This window comes from Nuphar pumila, chromosome 17, assembly GCF_984573655.1.
Source record: "Nuphar pumila chromosome 17, dmNupPumi1.hap1.1, whole genome shotgun sequence".
NCBI classification, from domain to species: domain Eukaryota; kingdom Viridiplantae; phylum Streptophyta; class Magnoliopsida; order Nymphaeales; family Nymphaeaceae; genus Nuphar; species Nuphar pumila.
The window spans coordinates 29,700,684-29,713,162 of record NC_143265.1 but is presented as its reverse complement, the minus strand read 5'-3'; the positions used below and the strand labels follow the sequence as shown (position 1 = coordinate 29,713,162).

The 12,479-nt window shown below is 35.8% G+C and overlaps 1 non-coding gene across 1 annotated transcript; it reads right to left on the bottom strand.

Moving 5' to 3' along the window:
* Positions 1–705: 705 nt before the first annotated feature.
* On the bottom strand, positions 706–813 carry LOC149811848 (small nucleolar RNA R71). Its single transcript, XR_016428636.1, has one exon. It is a non-coding gene; the product is annotated as a small nucleolar RNA R71 (small nucleolar RNA).
* Positions 814–12,479: the final 11,666 nt, after the last annotated feature.

The following is a 12,479-nucleotide window of genomic DNA, read 5'->3' as shown; positions in this document are numbered from 1 at the left end:
CTTTTGTTTATTATTTAGAACTGCTAGAACCATGCTGAGTGCAAACCATAGATCCAGCTGCACGACCCACCTACTAGGGTACCATCTTAGGTGACTGTGCATGTAGTTTGCTTTCAAGCTCTAAATCTGCGCTTGAGTGGTGATTGTTTATTTTTAGCATTATTTTTCTATTTTTGCTTGCTTCGTGGTGTGGATTGATCGCGATTGCACATGAGTGTAAGTAGAAAATCAAGTTTTAGGATGTTTGCTATATCAGGTCTAACTGCGGTATATGCAAGGACGATGCTCCTAGGATCCCCAACTCCAAACCGCACTTCCCAATCCAAAACAATTATTTAGGATTTGCTTGCCACAAGCTACAACAATGAGTGAGGAGGTCCCAACATGCCCACTTAGAGAGTTTTTCATTTCTAATGAGTATACCCCAGCCTCTTGCATCACAAGATCGGATGTAAGGGAAAATACCTTTGAGATCAAGGTCATCATTATTCAAATGCTTTCATCTTTCTAGGGCCTTAGTAATAAGGATCCTTATCGCTACCTTGATGAATTTCTAGAAATTTTCTCAACTGTGTGAATTCACAACTTCGACGATGATGCCTTAAGGCTTACACTTTTTTCTTTCTCTTTGAAAGATAAAGCGAAGCATTGGTTGAAGTCCATTGACTCGATTTGAATTACCACATGGGAACAACTTCAGAAAGAATTTTTAAAGAAATATTTTTCTAGCTTCCTGCAGTTGGAAGGAGAGCAATTCCATGAAACATGAGAAAGGCTCAAGGACCTCTTGAGAATATGCCCTCACCATCAGGTACCTAAATGACCATTGATGCAATATTTTTATGACGATCTTACTGAGAAGAACCATCAAATGGTGAATGCTGCTTGTGGGGGCACATTCATGCTAAAAAATGAAGATAAAGCATGGTCGCTTTTTGAGACATTGAGCGATAACTCTATGCACCATGCATCATCTTCAAGGTTTGATAGGACCACCTCTGATCCAAGTGGTCCTAAAAGAGGAGGAAATTTAGAAGTTGGGTCCAACAAAGAGTTGCAAATCAAAGTGGACCGATTGGCTAGAAAAGTGGATTAATTGTTACCTGACCCAACTACAATAAACCAAGTAAGGCAAGTGTGCAAGTTATGTGTTAGCCCTGCACACTATATAATAGACTGTTTGGCAGCACCTTACTTTTCTGAGTTTGTTCAGAAGTAGGTGAATGTCGTCTAAGGTTGGCGAAACCATCCTAACTTTGTGTATAAAAATCCATAACAACAACCTCCTGCTCCTTCCCAGACACTAGTTAAGCTAGGTGGATATAAATCAAGCTACCAGAGACCCAACTTTCCTCAAGCTTAGCCCATGTTAAGTCAGCCTCAATCTCAAGAGCCTACTTCTAGTCAGTTCTTTGAAGACAAAATGCTTCAGGCTTTTGCTGACATTAAGGCAAATCTGAACTCCCACATCTAGTAAATAGCAAAACTAGAGACACATATGGGATAACTTACCGAGGCATTAAGCAAGCATAGCGAGGGGACACTACCTAGCCAACCGATGGTCAACTTTAGGAGAAAGGAACCTATTCATGGCCTGCATATGACTGACTCATACCATGAGCAAGTTAAGGCTATCACAGAGACGATTGAAGAGTTTCAAAGGTAAAAAAATGGTCTGTCGGTCCCCTTAGATTTACCCTAGAAAAGTGAAAGGGATTCACAACCTGAGCCTTCTAGATCATATATACCCAAAGCCCCTTTTCCTGAAGCACTTGAGAAGCCGAAGTCCTTTGACAAACAAGGGGTGAAAATGCAAGAGATGCTTGAGATCTTCAAGCATGTACAAATAAACCTCCTCCTATTAGATGTCATCCAACAAGTGTCTGCATATGCAAAGTTTCTTAAAGAACTTTGTATTCAGAAAAAAAAATCAAGATCTCTACCTAAGAAGATCTTCTTGACCGAACAAGTTAGTTCAATGTTTCAGTACCAAGCTCCACCTAAACTCAAGGATCCTAGGGCACCGATCATCTCTTGTATTATAGAGAATATAGCCATTGAGCATGCTTTGCTCAATCTTGGGGCCAATGTAAATATATTGTCAGGTTTTCTATATGATACTTTTGTGATTGAGGACATAAAACCCACCTCGATTGCCGTACAGGTCTACCAAGATTCTTCATAGAATATTAGAGGATGCGTTGGTCAAGGTCGATGATTTTTACTTCCCTGTTGATTTTATTGTTCTAGATATGAAAGACACTGATGTCGTTAGCCAAACCCCCATCATTCTGGGCAGACCATTCTTGGCCACTGCCAATGCTTGTATTAATTATTGTACTGGGGTGATGGGTGCCTCATTTGGCAACAAGAAAATACAATTAAACATCTTTGATACTGCCATGAGAATGATAGAAAATGACAAATATTTTAATATGGATGATGCTAATCTTCAATGGGAGCAATCTGATCCACCACAGTTAGAAATCTGCATGGATGACTTTTCGGTTTATGGCTCATTATCTGAGAATTGTCCCCACAAGTTTCAAAAAGATCTTTAAAAATGCCAGAAGACTAATCTCGTTCATAGCAGAGAGAAGAGTCATTTCATGGTCAAGCAAGGTAAAGTTTTAGGATACATAGTGGATAGGGCAAAGAACGAATCTATATATCTCAGACTTTCTGATTGACTATGACCTTGAGTCCATTGATCTCATGGATGATGAAAGCTAAATAGAGATCCGCCTGGCTGCAGACGAAAAATTTAGTGCTTTTTGGGAGGCAACCCATACTGTTGTTATAATTTTAGTAACCAAGTAGTTTTTTTCCTTTTTTGCATAGTTCTTTTTTTTTATGAGCATGAATGATAGATCATGTATACAGTTCACTACTTTAATAGTGTTTATGAGTTACAGGCGATAGGACAACTGGAAGCCTCTTAAGAAATAATTGTAGAGTCAATTCGGCAGAAAATCATGCATTTGTGAGTGCATGGTGGTGGTGTATGGTTGAGGCATAAATCAACATGCAGGGTTCCATTGCATATATCAGGCGATATCTATCTTGACTATCATGTTTCTTTTATTCCCTAGTGTGCATTCATTCAGTGCCATATAAGCATGGGGGAGTGTCACTGCAGACAATATCATTTAAGCATAGGGGAGGGTATAGTTTGCACACTCATTTTTTTTGTCCATGTATATGTTCTGATAAAAACTCATAAAAATTAGACTTTTAAGAAATAAGTTTTAAACATATGTGAATGCTTTACAGAATCTGACATTTAGAGAATTTTTGAGCCCCACGATTTTTTTTTCTAAAACTAATATAAAAAGAGTGGTTAATTATGTGAATTTCAAAGAAAAGATGGTAGATGAATGTTAGAACTTGTTTTGAATCACAAATATAAATATACACAACTTTATTTTTGAAAAAACTAAGCAAATGAAAAATATAAAAGAATAAGAGCTTCAAAAGAAAAAGACCATGCGTTTAGTTGTCTGATGTCTTAGTTGTTTTCTAGTAGCTGGGCTCAGATACAAGTTGAAGTGTTTGATTCTCATCTTGATAAGGACAATGAAGGAGATCACTTCACTGTCTAGTCAATATCTGTAGCCTATTTGGTTCGAGCAAGTAGGGCTTGAGAGGTGTTTACACCTGGTGCCCTAAAGCCATCTGGTTTGAGAGCCACCAGCCCGAAAGACCGTTACATGGACTTTATAGAGAGCCTAAGAAATGTCGACATTGCACATGATAAGAAGAAAACTATACATAAAACTATAAAATTCAAGGTCTAGTGACTATAGCAATTAAGTCCGAAGGATACTTTGTATCTGGTGCCCTAAGGTCGTATGGCTTGAGAGTCACTGACCCAAAGCTTGTTACACTTGTCATGAAAACCTAAAAATTGATATAGTGCTCAACTGAAAAATAAAAGTGAAAAAGTGTGAAAAATTAAAAAAGAAAAAGAAAAAGAAAAAGAAAAAGAAAAAGAAAAAGAAAAAGAAAAAGTATAACAAGAGCTTAATGAAAAATTTATTGCTTAGAAATAATTATGAAAAACTGTGCAAAAAATAAATAAGTGAGGATAAATGAGCAATAGCATGAGTGTACTTGATTTTCTAAGAAAAAAGCACAGATAATTACAATTTTTAGAAAAGTAAAGGAAAAAGTTTTTCTTCTATGGTGACATGTAAAAACTCTAAATATGTTGTAAAAATATAATTGTTGTTTGTTTAGATGAATTTCTTAACTGCCTAATACTTTTTGAAAAAGAATTTTTGTGTATACATGATATAGATGTTTGTGGGTAGCATCACTACAAACCCTCACGAGACCTTACTCGTCTACTATGGTAATCTAGGGGTTTAAAGGGCTTGTTGCATATGCTAAATGCAATCATGATTCCTACGAAAGTGAGTTAAGTTTTTGATTTGCATGTTTTGTTTTGCTTTTGTTAAGGGTCAGTTTGCTCGAGAACTAACAAACAATAAGCATGAGGGAATTTGATCATGCATAATATATATTCTATATGCATGATTATATATGAAATAAGTAGTAATAACCCTTGTTTAATCGATATTTGACATGATCATGCATAGCACATTTTAATTTCAAAAAGAGAAAAAAATGAATAAGTTGAACCTAGTTGAGTGTTTTAGAAAAATTAAGTCTTTACTCATAGGCTTCTTTTAGAAAATAGTTTTAAAAATGAAGGCCTTTTGAATTTATTGAAAATTTGGAGAGTATTTTCGAAAATTTCTTAAAATAACTCAAAAACCTAATAGAGCCTTAGAAATATTAAATATTAGAAGAGGGGGGGACATCTTTTTCCTTTTTGGAAATCATGCCTCCTCTCTAATCTCCTCTCTCTCTCTCTCTCTCCCAAAGCTGGTTCTTTATCTTCTCTTCTCCTTTCTTTTTCCCTCTTCTTCTCCCTTTCTTGGCCGACCTCTGCTTCTTCTCTCGTCGGAGGGCAGCGTGACATGCATACATCATGGAAAACTGCTTTGTTCTCCTCACTCTGTCAGAGGTGAACCATTAGGTATGCTTCTTTCCCCCCTTCTTTGTACCTAGGATTGCATGCATTCATTTTTCTAGTTATTAGTCTTATGCATAGTGTAAGTTACTGATTATTTGTTTTTTTTAGCATAGGTAAGTTTTTTTTCATGTTGATTAAATAAAAAAAGAAAAAAAATCATGCAGGCCACGAGTTTTGCTTTTGATCACCTGATCACATCTGACCTGATCTACTACCAGTATCAGACGATACATCTGCATATGGTCAGCTAGTTCCAATCTGTTGGCCATATCAAGCCAGGTTGATCTAAGAATAACTTTTTTATTAGATTTGCATAATCGACAGATCTGATCAGCTTTGTTTTGTTCAGCAAATGATCTGCCCTGAATAGTCAGCTTCCAACCTACGTTAGCAAGCATGCAGACGTGATTTGCGTAAATCTTTTTTTGGGAACTGATTTGCAGGTGGGTCAGGCTCAACCTAGGCCTGAATCAAGCCTGATCTGATCAACAGTTTGCTGCCAGATCAGACTGATTAAACTTGGTTTATTTTCATCTGATCTGCCAGCATTGCCATATCTGATATGTATTTTTTTGCTCAGAGCTTGGTCTTAATACAATAAGCCAACAACCCATGCTGTCAGCTAGCCTATAGCCGATTGGTGGTTGATTGACATATTATTTCTTGCTGCCAGCGCCGACTCAACAGATTTTGAAACTACCAGCAGCATAGACCCACTTTGGGTCAAGTTCAACTAGCATCAAAACTGAACAGAATTACATGTATCCAAATTTTGGCTTGCTGAACTAAGAGAAGATCACACCAGATCAAATCTGGTTGGTCTTGGCCTGTGTACCAGATTTACACATAACTCACCTATGGCTTGGAATTGATTCAAAATGAGAGGCCTGATTGACTTTTGTTTTCTTTTTGCGAACGGTTTCTTTTTAGTTAATTTCTTTTATTCTTTTTGTTTAAATTAGTGATATATTGCATGTTAGTTTAGAATTTGATTTCCTTTAGAAGTAAATATAATTAGATTCTTGCATATTTATTTCTTGCAAACTAACATTAGCTAGTTTAGGAAATCTAGTTGGTGCATGTGTTTTGTAGGTGAGTTCACACTTGTTGATGAAAGCGCGATAGTGAGGGTCATGTCTGAGCGACAAGGAAAGCTAAAACAGGAGCAAAAAGAAGCCCTGCAGTTTTTTATTTTTCTTTATTTTATTTTTTTAGGGCCACTAGCCAATTTAATTTATTTGGGGTTGTAATAACTTTTAATTTTTGCTTAAACTTTTGTAATAGGGTAGAACAATTTTTTTATATTTAATTTAAGGCAATAAAGCTTGTTATTGTGTGAAATATAGAAGTTTTAAACACGTTCCTTGTGTTCGACCCGAACTTCACAACTAGTGTGAACCGGTAATTTAAGATTTGATGCACAATTTAGACAAATACTTTTTAATAAAAAATCTCTTTTAAAAATACTTTAAAGAAAAGTTGCATCAGACGACGCAAAGGATGGAGAGTATTTCTCAACTAAAGAACGAGTAATTACTTTGCATTTGTTTGTTAACTTATTTCATACATGTACATGTTTTTCACTTGATATTTTCTCATTTTATAGGTATGACTGTGGTGTATTTGTCATACAATATATGCAGTACTTAGGAAGAAACTAAAGATTAAACTTTTCACAGTATGTGTTTATATGTCAATTCTTCACTGCAGTAAGTTGTTTGCTAATAAAGTATTATTTTCAACAAGATGTCATAGATATAAGAAATCATATGATAAAGTTCTACAAGTACATAAAGGAAAGGGCTTCTAAGGGTGCAAAAGATAATGAAAAGGTGGAGACATCAGTTATAGAAGTGCTGAAATAGTTTGTCCAGCAAGTTGTGGACAATTATGCACCTTTATAATAGATCAAGTTAAACTTACATTTAATTAGATGGATCAAGCTAAACTTTGTAATTGAATGGATCAAGTTAAACTTTGTAATTGAATAAATTGAGTTAAACTTTGACTATAACTTTGTAATGAAGTCCCATGAATTGAAAGTAACTTTATAATTATTAATCTTCAAGTTATCTGATTTCGTGTAAACCAATTGTATTTAGTTTTATGTTAATCATATTGACTTGTCTATACACGGAGAAACAGTTTTGCAAACTTGTTCAATTTTTGTCGATTAGTAGAATTTTTGCAAATACGCGTCATGAGATTTTGGAACATATATGCGAACAAGTATGATATATGCAAATGAGTTGATAATAGTTGCCAAAATTAGTAGTCCAAAGAAAAGCAAATTGAAAACAGCTGGCTGGGAAGAAAAGACAAAAAGAGCCCTAGATTATGTGAAAATAAGCAGGTTTGGAACCACAATGAGTTTATATATGATTCGAAAAAGTTACAAAAAATAAGAAATATTGCATATTTGTTATAGTTTTGCAAATATTTAAGTAAGATATTTACGATATCTAGAGATTCATAAATAATTTCATGCAAGAGCGTGCAAATATATGCAAAAATGTCAGCTATTTACTAAATTAGTGGTGTTTCACATATAAAATTATGTGATTTCAAGCATTTTGCGAAACAATACCTCTCGAAAATAACTTCATGTGAGAGGTTTTCTGCAAAATATTTTTATGCAATTTGTTTTATTATATGCGAATGAGTATGTTATTTGCGATTTTGGTGGTTTAAGTTTCATCGAGATTTCACAAACACATTTATGTGAGTTTGTGAGGTCTAAATTCACATAAAAAACCTGCGATACTATTGAATTTAAGTGGGTGTTGGAGATAGCCGACGAACGATACAATTTTATAGCAAAAAGGCCTAAATTTGTAGTTGCAAAGAGTAAAAGTGTTCTAACAATGCCAGATATTTGCAATTTTGGACATCGAGAGAATATAAAAAATTATAGGTTATTTAGAAAATCAGGCCAAATTACCCATATGTTCATTTTTTGTTTTTATCAACTATCTCTTATGCAAATCCTAAGAATACCATAAAGTACTTGATAGGCCCAATTAAGCTTCCAACTCTCATGACGCCAAAGGGGTTAGATTTTTCTGTCATATGGGCAGTTGGGGTTTGATTCACGCGGTCGCTACCCCTGAAGCCCAACATAGGCCTTTGGGGGCCAGGGTGTTAACCATTAGTTTTACCCCAGGATGGTCTATCTAAGATCTACCTGCTATCGGGGCCAGGGTTTCTCCGTGTAACAAATAAAAAAAATAAAAGCTTTCAACTCCCACATTCAGTCCAGAAATTTATGCCCCAGATATATCTACTTGTATGCTTTTTAATTTATGACAAAGGCAAGCCCTGGTTCAGGTGGTGGGGTCTGAAAGAGAATATTGTCCTGCTGTATGGCCCAATCCCAAGCTGTTAAAACCCCTCGGCACCCCCTCACTGTTATCATCGCGAAATTTTTCTGTCTTCCCTTCCATTGCGGGAGAAAGAAAAATGCTTTTGCGAGTCAAACTTGACCGGATTTTGGAAATTGTTTTGAAATACTCGTCTCCGTTTTTGAAAATAGCAGGAAAATCCATGGGATGGGGCTCGACCTGTCGGTACGAGGTTCGACCGTTCCTGCCGCCTTTAACAGAGGTAATCGAACCAAGGACCAAAAATGTGCTTGACTTAGCTAAATTATTAAAATTGTGTTCTATCCTAAATGCACAAAGAATTCAGGCATCTGCTATGAGATTTTATAAAATGTAAGTTGGAAAAACATGATGTATGCTTGAAAAATGCTTTGGGAGTTGGAAGATATTTCTCAGAAAAAGATGGAAATCAATTTCTCAGGAAACTCTGATGAAAAGATTTGAAATCTCAAGAAAATTTTAGAAAGATTTAGGAAAAGCATGGATGGATGAAGATCCTGGGAAAAGAGAAAGAGTTCTTGAGAAAAGATGAATATTTGAAGAAGAAAGTATTTGTCAGAAAAGCTCTGTCTTTGAGAATTTTCTTTGGAAAATGATTGAAATTCGTCGGAAAACTCTTAGGGGCAGGAAAAGCAAAACTCGAGAAACTGAAATCCTGAGAGTATTAGACTTGAAATATTTGAAAATCGATTTTGATTCTTGAGAAAGATTGAAAAACTCCTTTTGAAAAGGAATCTTAAGAAAATAACATTTTCCAAGGGAAAATCATGGGAAAACTTGATTTGGAAAATCCAACTTTGAAATTTTTCAAAGTTTCTTGAGGAATCGATTTCCATGGAATGAAATTTTCTTGAGAAAATCATGATAAAAGCAAGTGATTTCATGATGCCAATGATATGAATGAATGTCATTTTGTAAAAGCATCTTTTCAGAAAAATAAGCAATTTTAGAATTAACTAAGTAGAATTGTCACATATTCCGACTATGGCTGTAAATATGTTTATAATTTACTTAGTTAACTCTAAAATATTTTATAAAATTGAAAATATGCGATGAAATTTTGGAAGATAGCCTAAGAGTGTAGGCTCAATGTGGCTGATAGGAAGATGCTGAATCTGTGTCTCGTCCATATTCCGACTAGGGCCATAAATATGGATTCCACCGAGTTCATCAACTCTCTAAGAGTTGGTGCACGTGCCATTTGTGTACATCCATGGTGATTTTGCAAATAAGATGCATGAATCATAGAATCAGGATATTGCAGAAACTCAAACTACATGATATGCATCCTAATCTAAGCAGTAAAGTAAATATTATTCCAAATTTGATTATTACATCTCTGACATAAAGCAAAATAAAATGAAAAGAAAAAAAATACAGAGTTGAAAAAATCCACATCTTCCAGATTTTCCTGCAAAAGTGGGTTAGTACAAGGAATGGATATACAAGATACCCAAGTGGGTATATATATATATAACATGTAAAACAAAGATATATATGTATATATCTAAATGCTCAAATTTGTGCTAAGTGACATGTGATAATGGAGGTGTATTTACAGGAAAAGGTGTCTACCTATATGCTTATGCCTAAAACTAATGTATATGGAGAGGTCCATATATACATATGTATATGTATATACATGGGAAATGTATATGAAAAAATATACAATTAATATACATGTGATATATGTAAGCTTTTTGCTGGGTGAAACTGAATTTTACACATGCTGTTAATTTTCAGCAGTTTGAGAATCATAATGCCAAGTAAAATGTGTCTTCCTGTTTTTATCGATTTGATAATGGCAAATGACATACATGATAAATCAGTTTGAAACACACAAAGATGCCATGGTAAAAAAAAATGCTACAAGTGTAGGATGTCTAATATGTAGGGGGTTGAAGACAATTAAGTCAACATATGTTAGAAGAGGATACAGAGGTGATGATACAATAATAATCTACAAATGAATAATAAGACATGTATGTAGATGTTAGGCATCAGCAATGTGATATGTCATATATGTGTTTCGGTGCCCATGATATGCCAAGTGTGAGGCGCCGGAATATGATGGACTGCAGCCGTGGGATACACCGGAGGAGATATTATCCTGTTAACGTACTAATACAGGCTAAAAAAAAAAACTGATGCATGATGCTGGAACTAACTAGAAAAGTAGTGCTTGAACAGATCCACATTATAACTTATTAGCACCAGAAATCTGAGAATGACAGTATAACATTGCCGGTCTATTTCAAAGGTCGGGAAATCCAATGCTGCCAAGCAAGTCATAATAGGCTCAGATCCTTTACTGTTTATGAAATGTAAAACCTTTGAATACAGGATATGAACTAAAAAAAAAGAACAGAGGAAGACATGAAACTGTGAAATATTAAAAGATATAGATATGAACTTCATTGACACAATGGAATATCGTAAAGAGCAAAACGCTGGATTTGGATGTAGTGCTCTGTTTAAGAGCACCATTTGTTGTATGATGAGCCTTGTCAGCCATCACTTTACCCCACGATATGGAGATTTTTTTTTCAACAAAAACCCTATACATATGCAGAAGAAAAATCACCTGATATATAAAGATTTACAACTAAATTTTAAACAAGATAATCATGCGATAATGAAGAAATTGTCATAGATAACACGTGAAACCTTAATTACTGCATTTGCAACAGACTGAAGAACTGAAATTTCTGAGAGAATAACCTTTTAAATAACGAAGCACGGGTGGGTAACAGGATGAGTCAAATACACATAGGAAAATCATGAATTTGGAGTGAATAAATTATTTCTAAACATTCGTGATGCTCATGCTACTAAAGTAAACTGATTAAGACTTCAGGGAAAATGACTATTTGATTCAAAACATGATCTCCAACTGAATCGATAATACCATTGCGAGGTATTATCGGTTCTTGATGTCGTAAACAGGGACGCTCAACCGCCTCAACTACTGCAATGGATCTGCAGTGCTTATGGCATGAACACAACACTTAGTTTCTGTAGATGCATAATAAAATGAAAAGAGGGGCCTTTACCTTAGCTAAGTGGAGGCTGCTGCTGGCGTCTCCTTCAGAGGTGAGTCAGACTTCACCAAAAAAGAGGGGAAGAAAAAGGAGCAACACACTCCTCGGTCGCCTCTTTGGAGATCTTTTGCCGGATGATGGAGGAAGCCTATTGTCTTCAATCAGCAGAATGGAAGGACTTCTCCATCAGTCCTGGAGAAGGGCGTTAAAAGAAGAGAGGGTCTGGGAAATAAAGAGAAACCAGAGGAAACACTGGAATCTTGGGTCCCTCTCTTGCTGGAAGGAAGGAAGGGATGTAATCCCAGGCGGGTTTCAGCGATAAAGGGGGATAAGCAGTCGGACGTTCCCCTCCTGCTAGTAGAGAGGAGTAGATGTGATAATGGGGGAGTGGGAGATAGGGTCCAGAAGTAAAATCGCAGATCGGCCTCCCCTTCCTCCTGAAAAAAATCGCAGATTGGGGCCTTCTTCTCCTGTAGCAGCAAAAAAAACGATCACAGGGGGATTGGGAGCTGGGGTCAAGGAAATCGCCCTCTCTGCTAGAAGAGGGAAAAAACGATAAGGGGATTGAACTAGCTTCAAGAGAAATCGCCGACCTCCCTTGTGTTGGGCCCCTCTGGTCTTTTAATAACTCGCTCTCTGCTTTTTCCCCCAAATCCGAGTTTTTCCTCCCCTTTAACCAATTTTTGATAATCTTTTAAAACAAACTTTTGAAATATTTTGAAAAGCTCACCGTTTTGAAAGGGGGACGATTCTTTTTCTCAAGAGGAATTTTGAAAACTTAGGTAAAAATGAGATTTTTGGGTAGGGTTTCACGGTGGCTCTTTCTTGGGGGCTGAAAAGTAATAAAAAAAAATGATTAAAACATATTTTGTTTTCCCTTTTTCCTTTTTTTTTTAAGGTGGTGCCACCTCAACCGGATTGGAAAACCTTCTGAAAAGAAAAAGAAAATTTTTGTTTTTCTTGGCAAGGAGCTTTAGTGAGGCGCCACCTATGTGTGGGTCCACTAATTATTAAAAT